Consider the following 11,525-nt stretch of genomic DNA (forward strand, 5'->3'; position numbering starts at 1 on the left):
GATTTCTAAAAAAAATCACATATTTCTAAAAAAAATAGAGGGAAGGAAATAAAATATTGATGCTTCCTTCTTATCTACCCTTCTTCCCATTTTTTTTGTAAGAGTGGAGAAGGAAAAAATGATTATTCAAAAGGAGAAAAAAGCAAATTAAGCATTTCAAAGCTGTCAGAATTCAAGGACTACAGATTAGATTGTAAAGGAACTTTACACTCATTTCTTTGAATGAGAAGATATTAAAATTGAAAATCAAAGAGTGGGAGAGAGATATGAAAACAAAAGGACAGAGAATAGGGTGAGTAGAAAGCCGTGGTAGCTGGCATATTATGGGGCAACACATTTCAGGGAAAAGTGAACAGGGGAAGAGGAATTAACAACTTCAAAATTATTGTTAGGATGAATTTTTAAGGCTTCTGGAATCTTTGGACTTAACCCAAAACTTCATACTGCTTAAAAGCTGAACAAAATTACCTCTGAAGTTCTGAGCTCTTGGTTCAGGCTCACAAGAAAAATAAACTCTCTATTGGAATCTTATTTAACGGCAATCTATCTACCCCCACAAAATTCACTTAGCGGAGCAGAGCAGAGCAAGCACTGAATATGGATTAAGTAGCTCAGGGTTTCTAATGATTCAACCCACTGTTAATGAAAATGTGTACCTTTTTATGGCTGCCTTAAGTGATGAATAATAAAGTGCTTTTTTTTTTTTTAAATCTTTCTCCTTGCTTTCATATCTAGTTACAGAGTAAACTATGCTTTAGGCACATTTAGAAACAAGAGATTCTGGTTTGTGGACTGCTTTATCCTAAGATCCTTTTGTTATTGCCGCTTCACGAGTATGAGCCATTTGATTTTTCCTACAGCTCTAGAGAGTAGACTCCATTTGTAATTTGAAAAGATAAAGCTAAAGGGGTGAAATGGCAGTGCAGTGTGCGGATTCAGTTTATAGTGTAAGGTATCAGGCAAAGTACAGTTAAGTGATTTCTATTTTTCTGCAAGTAGAGGAAAGGAGGAAGGAGATAGGCATTGTTAGTGAGACAGGTGCCCCTATTTTCACTCTAGTATTTTTTCTGGTGCCTCTCTTCTTCTCAGTTGAGTCCACCCTTTAAGTCAGCCTAAAGACTACAGTCATGGAAACAATAAATAAAATCTGCAAAGTGATTAAACATTATATCTAACCCCCAAAACAACTATTCCTTCTTAAATCACAGCCAACTCTGCCAGTCTGGATACCCAAAGCCAACAAAAAGGAAACTTTGACTCTCATTCACTACCTGAATAGAGAAACTCTTAGAATACATGTTTGTATAAGCACTGAGGTTATTGAGGTAAAAGTTTGATCCAGGCAATTTGTATATTGTAAAATCGGAACTTATACCAGATTTCTAATTTTTGTTGCAAATCTAAGAGATCTGACCAATTATGAGAATATTCTTTAAAGGGACACAATAACATTCACCTTCATGACCATAATCTTCCCCAGAAATGTTGAATAGGTTATTAATTTTAAAGAATATTTGGATTTAAATTAGTACAAGCATCAGTAAATGATTCTAAATAGTCTTAGTATATACTGTTCAGTGGAGAAAAACATTACTCATGTGTGCATTAGCATTTTTATTTTTACTGCAGTGATAACTTCATTCCTTTTTCCAGATTCTGAGAAATGCTGCTTCAAACTCTACTACAGATCTCAGGTAAAAACCCATGGTAGGCTTTTAAGAAGCACCCCACTTAAGAATGAATATTAACTAAAAGCCAAAGGAAATGTGTTTCATCATCTCTGCCTATTTGTTCATCCTCTCCCAAGAGAATAGATACCTTCTGCTTCTTCCATGTGATTATTTATTGCATTTTTTGATGCAGTGCTTGGTCGGTAATTAAGCAGATGCGCAGGAAGTATTCTAGTACCTCTAACGGACTTCGAAGACTCAGAAAAAAATAAGTGGCATTGGTTATAGCAGCTGCATAGAATGGTCATTTAGTCTCTGACAATGTAAACTGAATGAATGTGTATGAGAAAGAAAAGAGATCTAGAGACAAAAAGAGAGATGGAGAGCTAATAGTGATTCATGGCGAAGTATAAAAAGAGAAGTAATTTTAAAAGCAATGGGTGACAGCCTATAAAATAACTCATTTAACTCATCGCTAAGGAAAAATTGTTGTGCTTAATGTTACCAAATATTTTTCCTTCAAAATCAGCATTTAGATGATTTGTATGACTTTTCATTTTAGAATTTCTGTGATGGGTGTTATATAAACCGGAGTTTAAACTAGAAAATTCTGAGCTGAGGTAATAAAAAATAAAAATAAAGGAAAAACTATTTTCAACCACCATTTGAATTAGTAACATCAGGGAGAAAATGGATTTTCTTCATTTGAAATAAAAAAAAAAAAAAGAACTTTCAGAATTGTGTTTATGGGAAATAATTAAACATACACTTTAGTGCTTTCAATTGAGCATATGAGCAGTTATCAAATGGGTTTGGATTTATCCGTGTTATCAATTTTTTTTAAATACCTACAGCACTTGGTATTCCTAGGTGGTCTACTATCCAAGTACTAACTAGGCCCGACCCTGCTTAGCTTCCAAGATCAGACAAAATCGAGCATGTTCAGGGTGGCATGACCGTAGACTCAACTTTTTAAAAATGCCATTTCTAGCATGCACATAAGTCGCAGAATGTAGCCTAATGATTTGATTAGTGTAGTGGAGAATGGATCCCTGCAGGAGCTCTGCAGAGGCCTGGGTAGTCATATCCCGATTTGTCCTTTCCTTGCAATACACAACACTAATTGAGTATTTCCAAGAGTGTGATATTAAAAGGCTCACCTAATTCAGAGTGTCCTTAAGTGCTAACCAACATGATCCTTTTACTGGTTTACTTATACTTTCAGTTTATATATATATACATATATAAAGCCTACTGCAGAGTACTTTTGATTACATATACATAATTAAGAACACAGGCCATTTTGTCTAGGCACTTAAGCACTTGCCAAACAGGGTGAATTATGATATTAAGGAGGGGCAGAAAGGAAAGAGATGGCCCCAGGCACATTTGATAAACTTTAGAGATCCTTTGCTTTCCCTGATTGTATCTGATAGGGCATAGGGTTTGATAGGTAAGAATAAAAAGAAGAAAATAAATTAAGTGTGTGGCTGCTATAAGCTCAAGGGATTCTGGTTGGCAGCTGTGAGATGATTTAAAGGGTACTGGAGGAGAACATAGATCTCTCAAAAGTCTTTCATAGTCTCTGAAAGTGTCACATTTTGGGGTTAAGATGTAGAATGCTTTTAGCACACTCCCAATTTGCTACATCAGAGGTCAGAGCATAAACTTATTAGGCTTTTAACATCTATTAATATCTTATCGTGAATTATTTTCTCATATCATTTTCAATTGCTTCCTTGAGAGGAAAAAACACAATATAAGTGAGAGTTGCTAGTAAAAAAAACACAGAGCATAGATGGAGGCTCTAGACAAACAGGTTTGGGTAGGGAACTTGGGCAGTTGAGGGGACAATAGAAGGACAATGGAGGCCTAGGCATTGTATGAGCAGGGGCTGGAAGAGAAGAGGTAGAGAAAGAAGACATAAATACAAGGCCAAAAAAAATTCCTCTCCATCTTTTATAGCTTAGGTGAACACGCTAGCCTGGTCTAATGCACTGTCCTCTGCTATAGCATTTTTTTTTCAGCCTTTGTTGAGAAGACGATGGTCATGGAAGGAAAAGAATCCATTTAATAACCACAGGTCACCTCCTCTACCTTTCTGGTCCTTTTTTTTTTTTCAGGTTCACACATAAGGAAGAAAGATATATACCAGCCTGGCTTACAGGAGGTTAAGACATTGTCTTTTTCTGTGGACATTGAGTATAGTGCTGAGGAGCAAAGTCTTGAAAAGAGTGAAGTGTAATATCAATTAACTGGAAACAATTTTGTCAACAATTTTTGGGTTGGTTAACAGATTTCTTTGTGAAAAGCCACATGTAAGAGAGTTTGTGGAATAATGAAAAACTCTTTTGTCTCTATGGTGTAGGTGGCTATGAAAGTTGAGCAAAAAAATATCAGCTTCAGTACAGTAAAATGAGTCATTAGGAAATCAATCAGCTTGCAGAAATCTCTTATTGTTAATCTTTAAAATGTTACCTTCACATGGAATCTGGCTATGAAGAAGAGTGACATTGATAAAGAGCTAGAAATTTTATACCATGAGATTCATTAGTGTTTTTTAACCTCTGACCACCTTCATTTTCAGGAATGAACTAATAAGGAAATAAAAAAAGGCATTGCTTTTGTGTGGTCCTGTATAGAAGATTGGAAAAGACAAAAGCATTCTCATGTTTTGTTAAAATGCATGATTTCGTCTTCTAAGCTGGATATCTCTTTTATTACTAATAAGTGGGTCTTTAACTTATTTTCTTTTGGAAATAGTATTCCATTTGGTTTAAGACTTGGAAAAACTGGAGGGACTCTACTGAAATTGAACCTGAATAATCAACAAGATGGAGGCTAGGCTCTCACCAATTAAGGCTATTCTGACTGGAAAAGAGAAGAATAAGGGATAATGTAATAATATTTTTTATAACTTTTTGTAAATATATTTTAAAATAATAAAAAAAGAATGATGATATCATTGTAGGATATTATTTCCTTTTAAAATTGTCTCTCTATTTTCTGATAATTCTAAAATAAACACATTTTTTAATAATAAGATGAAAGAGATTAAAAAAGTGTTAATATTGAGAGATGAAGAAGCTATCTCTATTTTCTATAGATTGGACACTTCTATATTTTTCTACCAAAATCTCTTTTATATTTTTCTCTAGTTTTTTCTTCTGTCTGCCTTTTTCATTCTGTTGGTTTATAAAACGTATTCAATAAACGTTTTTAAGTATGAAGAACACAGAGAAGTGAATTAAACAATAGTGGGTAATTATCACAACAAAGTTACAAATAGGCAGTTATGGAAGCTCAGACAACTGAAGTTTTGGAGAGGTGCTTAACATCAAATATGCAAGTGTCAATCTGGGTGAGATAAGAAGGAAATATCCTAGGTACAGAGAAAGAATTTAGAGCATTGAGAGACATGGGAAACACTATTTGCAAAAGCACAGAGTTGTGAAAGGGCTGACCATGTCTAGAAAATAGTGAGAAGTTCAGTAAAGAAGGAGGAGTCAAAGTTGGCATCTAGGTTTCTGGGTTAGGACAACAAGGTGGTTGGCGAGGCTATTTACTGAGAATAGAAACAATTGGGGATGGGCAGTTCTAGCGTTTTGGGTTTGAAGATGGAGATTGTTAAATTCAGTTTTGGTTATGTTGAATTGCAGTAGTCTGAAGAATGTTCGAGTGGAGGTATCTAATAGTTTAGAAGGGAGAGCTGTACTGAAGAAGAAATCTGTGACATATAAGCATATAAGAAAAAGATCACACGGTGAAGAAAGTGTAAAAGAGAAAAGTCAAGGACTGAGGATAGAACACTAAGACACACCAATATTTAAAAGTCTTTCAAAGGAAGTAGAGTCCCCCTCCCCTGCAAAAAAAAAAAAGAAAAAAAAAGAAAAAGAAAAGAAAAGAAAGAAAAGAAAATGAAGCAGGATAGGAGGAAAAGTGAGATAGTGCCTTAGAAACCAAAAGGATAAGAGGCATTTCAGTAAGAGTGAGAGGTCAATGTAGCCATTGGATTTAGCAATAAATTGGTTATTATAGACTATGATAATTCTAATGGAGCAGTGTAGTGGAAAAAAGATAATAGTAAGTTGAAGGGTGTATAAGATGTGTGGACATTGAACCAGTGAGTGTAGACACATCTTTAAAGATACTTGGCTATTATGTAGAAGCAGGTAATATTGCAATAACTAGAGGGAAGCATCTGATTAAAAGGAACCGTATTTTTTAAATAGAGACAAGCATATTTCAGTGTTGCTGGGAAGAACTAATAAGTAAGCAAAGATTAAAGATAGAGAGGAGAGAGAGAGATTGGAATTTGATGGAGTGGCAATACTGAGATATCAAAAAGCAGTGAGATGAAGAACATATGTTATGTGGAGGTATTAGCCTTACACCAGAGATGAGTCACCTCTTCCATTGTAACAGAAGGGAAGGAGGAGAGACTGAGTGCCACCAAGCAGATATGTTTACAGGTAGCATGGTAAAAAATTTGAGGAGTTTTCATGTGATAGCTTTTAATTTCTCCACATAGCAGGAGGTGAGATTATCTGAAAAGACTATGGGGCAGAGAGGTATTGATGTTAGGAAAGTAGAGAAGGTTTGAAATAGCTGCTAGAAGGGAGAGAGATAAGAGGATTACTGTGTGGCATTGAAAGCAAGTTGAGGTTAGAGACCAAGAATGTGCATTACCCAATTTGTAAGTTTCTCCAAAATATTCAGGAGTTCAGTATAGTAGGGCCAGAAAGGTGAACATTGGGATTGATGCATCTTTTGGAATTTATCATGTGGATGCTACATAAGGACAATGAATAAGAAAGGTGAGTAAATTGGCAAGATGATAATTGAAGTGATAGATAATGGGCTCTGGGCTGGATAGAGCAGTTTAGACAGTAATAGTGTTTTGACAATTCTACCTTTCCCCCGATTGTGTTTTTAAGGAATTTGTAGATCAAGAAAGCAGACAAGCAGTGGAATTATGTAGTTTCTGGGTTCTTGAAATATGTCAAAACATTTTATTTTAATAACATTTATTGTATGGCAGGGCCACTGGATATGTCGTATAGTCTTATCAGAAGGACAAAAAAAATAGAAATTGTGTCTTAGAAGATAATAAAGATTAAATCTAAAATACTAAATTCTTAAAACTAACATTTTAGTGGGAGGGGCTTGGCAGAGAAAAATAGTAATATGCAATGAATTGGGATAACAAAATAAGTAGCAAAAGCATGGAATTTAGACTTAATGGGATTCTGGAGGTACAATACAAAGTGCTAGTGGTGGCCTTGTATGTTGTATTAGCTCTTGATTGGGCAGGTGCATCCAATTGACTGAAAGACATAAGGACAATGGGAAGGGATGAATTTGATAGGACTTGACGACTGACCTGATAAAATGTGCAAAGGAAAGTGATGAATCATAGTTGGAAGAACGTTACAATTGAGAAAAAGAGAGGAAAAAGACATTTATGAAGAAAATATAAAGAGTTATTTTTGGAATTGAGAAATCTATAGTAATGATTAACAGCCTTGTAAACATTTTCAGTAAGAAGTATGAGGCTAGATGTTGCCTAAAGATCTAGCTTTAGCTGTCATTAACACAAATGTGATAGAAACCATAAAAATGAATAAAATTTCTAAAATAAAGAGTGAAACAAGAACAGGGGCATTAAAAACTAAGTCCACAGAAAGACATAGAAGGAAGAATAATCAGTAAAGTAAATAAAGAATGAATATGTGGGGAGAAAGGAAAAGAATCAAGATAGACATGGAGGTCAAAGGAAGAAAGAGTTTCAAGGTGGAGGTGATGGGCAACATCATGCTGTGAAGAGAGAATGTGGATTTCCTAACAAAGAGATGGTTAGCAAACTCTGAGAAAGCAGCCATTCTAGTGAGGTAGAACATAAGTAAAAATCGAAGTGGTAAATATAGGGAGAGTTTACACAGAAAGAGGGAAAAGCTTATGGAAGGCAATTTGAGAAATTTAACCATGAAAGGAAAAATAAATAAGGTGGTAGCTAGAAGGAGCACATAATAGGATTATATAATTGTTTTCAAGGTTGGGTATATCTATGCTTCCAGAAAATTGTTAAAGATTAAAATATTTGATTATTATTACATGAATGTTCTTGTTGCAAAATCTTCTAGTTATTCACCAAATCTATATAAGCCATCAGCTAATGCACATAGCCAATAAAGACCTTTGGTTGATTGTGCATTGATACTAGAATATTAATGCTACAGTGATGTCAGATCATTTTTAATCATTTATAATATACCCTGACAAGGTTTTTATCTAATTTGATTTTTGCAATAGATTCCAGAGAGTTTATATGGCAGTATAAATTATTAGATTATAAACACACAGATTAAGTTTGAGGTCTTGGAATACTAATGGTATTTAATGCTTAGAAATAATAGTTCTGAGGCTTAATTCTTAGAATTCATTTTTATTATTTCCTGAATCCATGAAAGCAAAAATCTGCATCAATTTTTATAAACATAATTTATTCAGAAGTAGCTTAACTCTTAAATTATATTTTGGAACTGAATAGAGAAGCTGTACTATTTTGTTTTATTGTTTGTTCAAAGAATAATAGTGTGGAAAGGAATGAGTAGACACTCTGTTGGAAACTAGGTTCTGTTTTTGTGCCTCATTCTTCACTATGTTCTTCCTTTACTGGAGTGGTGGGTAGTGGAAAAGGCACAGCATTTGGGCTCAGATTTCAATTCCAATGTGAGTTATGCCACTAATTAGCTGTGGGCACATAACCTCTCTGAACTTCAGTTTTCTTACCTGCAAAATGGGGATGGATGATATTATCTACTCTGTAGAATTTTGAAGATTTAATCTAACTCATTGCCTAGACTAGATTTTTCCTTTTTTTTAAATTTTTTACATTTTCTTCTTCTTCAAACCTAAACACTTTTGCCTACAAAATTGGATGCTATTTTCATTGTTTTTATTCATATCAGCTACAAGATTTATAGACAACTATTCAGTTTGCAGTCACTAACAAGCAAGAATTTGGTGATCCTCATAATTGATTCTAAAAGCTGTGAAGCAGTGCTTCAAAGGGTGCCTTTGAAGAATGAGAAAGAAAAAGATAATATCAGATACATCATAATATTTACCTCTAATAGGACCAAATCTATCTCTTCTATCACATTACATTATTGAAGAGAATTAAAAAGGAAGGAGATAGGGACACATTAGTTTGATAGAGAAAAATATTCTGTCACCTATCCATTTCTCAGAATAAAATCTGCCCTTTTCAGCAATACACTGTACAGTTCTCATCACTACTAAATGTTTCTTTTAAAAGGATAAAACCTTTTTTTTTTTTAACCTAGTTATTCAGGAATATTTAAGTAAAAATAAGAATGGTTCAAATATATAGAATCTTTTTTGTCATTCAAATATTCTACATATTTGAATGAAATACGTTCATAATAATTGATGATAGTACATCTTCAATTCAATGTCAGCTGACTTGAATCCTTTTTAGAAGTTGGTGGGGTACAAATTATAAATAAATAAAATAAAATTTCAATGCCAAACTCCAGCTGTCCTCTGTTCAATATAAATCCAAGTGCTTAAAATTGCAATTTAACTTTATCTGCATCTATACTAGGGAAACTAAGTGCCAAGTATCTTTTCAATTGGTAAATACTTTAATCTCCCCAAACCCTTAATACTTTGGTATAATCTACTTTGTTTCACCACAAACTTACATTGACATAGTAATGCACTCATTTATTATAACTTAATATATATTGAATGTTAATGGCATAGTTGATGCTGTCAATCAGGTTCATCGTCCAAGTTACTCATGTTGATATTTGTAGCATCTAAATGCTGTATAATTAGGGACAATCTAATTATTGATAGCAGGAACATGACCAATTGGCTGGTGGCCCAGAAGATCTGGGGTGAGGTGGAAGGGTATATTTATGCCAGGAACTGCCCAGGAACAGAGATAGTTCTGAGATGGGAATGCCAGAAATTTAAGTGAGGTAAAGTAAGTGAAAATCCCATGAGAAAATAGAGGAAAGGGGGAATAACTCAGCCTATTTTCTCCTTCAGTGCCTGAGGGGTATGTAAAACCTAGGCTTTGTAGGAGTAGGGCTTCATTCAACCTTTCTTCTGCATTCTCTTCATTTTGTGCAAGAGAAAGAGTTGACCTAAAGAGTTACATTATTTTATTACTATGATTATGATTATGATTATTACTGGTATTATTATTACAGCCAGCATAAAACTCTGTATGTCCAGAGAGCAAGGGTTGAAGTAAGATCTACTACTCTGGGAACTTCTTCCTCCATTCTATCCCCTCACTCTCCCCGAATATTGAATTGATATTTCCCAGCTCTACCACTGTTCCACCCCGAGTTACATATTTTTTTTTTCAGGCTGTACTCCAGGGGGAACACACTTATAGACAGTATCTACTTTGAGGCACAATGAGTTCTAGAAGAACACATCAAAGAGTGTCTGGCTGTAAGGCCAACTCCAATTTAAGCCTGCCCTGTTGCTTTCCATTCTTCAAACATCGGCAGAGACCTGAGAATGAGGTAAGAGCATCTAGAAACAAAGATTTTTGTTTTATTAGGCTGTGACTAGGAGGCAGAAGAGTGGGAAATGTTGAATGTTTCAGTGTTATGACTGTGTTTGGATCTACTAAACAGGTATGTCATGATTGAGACTTTCTCTAAGAAACTCATACAAGTCCAAATAATTCTGATGCCATGAGTGTAGGAGATTGGGGAAGCGTGATAAGATTTGGATCCAAACAACTTTAACAAGGCTGAAGCAGGTAAAAAGAAACAAGGCAAGGTCTGTTAAAGACAAGTTCAATTAGGGAGGAATACCAAATTACAGAAATGAGTACAAGATGGTCCCAGATTGGTTATGTATCAGTATATACTAATGAGTTTAATTTAATCATGGATAGTTATTGAAAATTTTTAACCCAGGAGATGACATCATCAGATATATGTGTTAAGAAGATCATGATATCTTTCCTTTAAATTCTAAATAGCTTTCTTTGGTTTTCTCATATTCTAGTAAGAAAAATATTTCCTTTTCTATACTGACAGTATACAATTCACTTTCTATTAATATTACTGACATATGAGTCTGTCTCCAATGTTAGACTGTGAACTTCTGAAGGTCAGAAAATATCTTGGTTTTCTCTATAACACATCTACAAGGGAAAGATGTATGCCAGAGAGATGAAAAGAAAAAATTCCCAGAGGCCTTATAAGCTAGACTCCCAGCATAGGTCCAGAAAGTAAGTTAAGGAGACTACTTGGAGAATCTTGAAAAAGTCCACATGAGAAGTGATGAGTGACTGAACTGGAACCAGTGAAAGGAGGAATGGAGAGGAGAGGACAGATCTAAGAGATTCATTCATACCTGCATTAATTTTTCACAAATATTTATTGAGCACCATCTATGTGTCAGGAAACAACTTAGCTCTTGAAGATACAGCACTGAACAAGACAGATATGTTCTGTCCAGAGAATATGAATGCAGTATAATATCGTGGTTTAGAACATCAGAGAGATTACTGGGATTTAAATTCGGGTCCTATTACTTGTTAGTTGTGCAACTTAGGACAAGTTACTCAACTTTTTGAAACCTCCTCATCTATTATATATAGACAAATATCACCTGTCTCATATTAAGTTCTGAATAGATATTAGTAAAAATTATCATTAATAAATGATACAAAAGTAAAATAAACAGAATGCCTTGAAAATGCTTGACAGGAGATTCAAATCCAGTGGAAAGGAGTATAATCAGAAAAAAAAATACTTTCTGAAGGGAAGGGAAGGGAAGGGAAGGGAAGGGAAG

The 11,525-nt window shown here is 34.5% G+C and overlaps 1 pseudogene; it reads right to left on the reverse strand.

Moving 5' to 3' along the window:
* Positions 1–2,515: 2,515 nt before the first annotated feature.
* Positions 2,516–2,634, reverse strand: LOC112477463 (annotated as a pseudogene).
* Between the last annotated feature and the right edge of the window lie 8,891 nt (positions 2,635–11,525).

Source organism: Pteropus alecto, unplaced genomic scaffold, assembly GCF_000325575.1.
Source record: "Pteropus alecto unplaced genomic scaffold, ASM32557v1 scaffold273, whole genome shotgun sequence".
Lineage (NCBI taxonomy): Eukaryota > Metazoa > Chordata > Mammalia > Chiroptera > Pteropodidae > Pteropus > Pteropus alecto.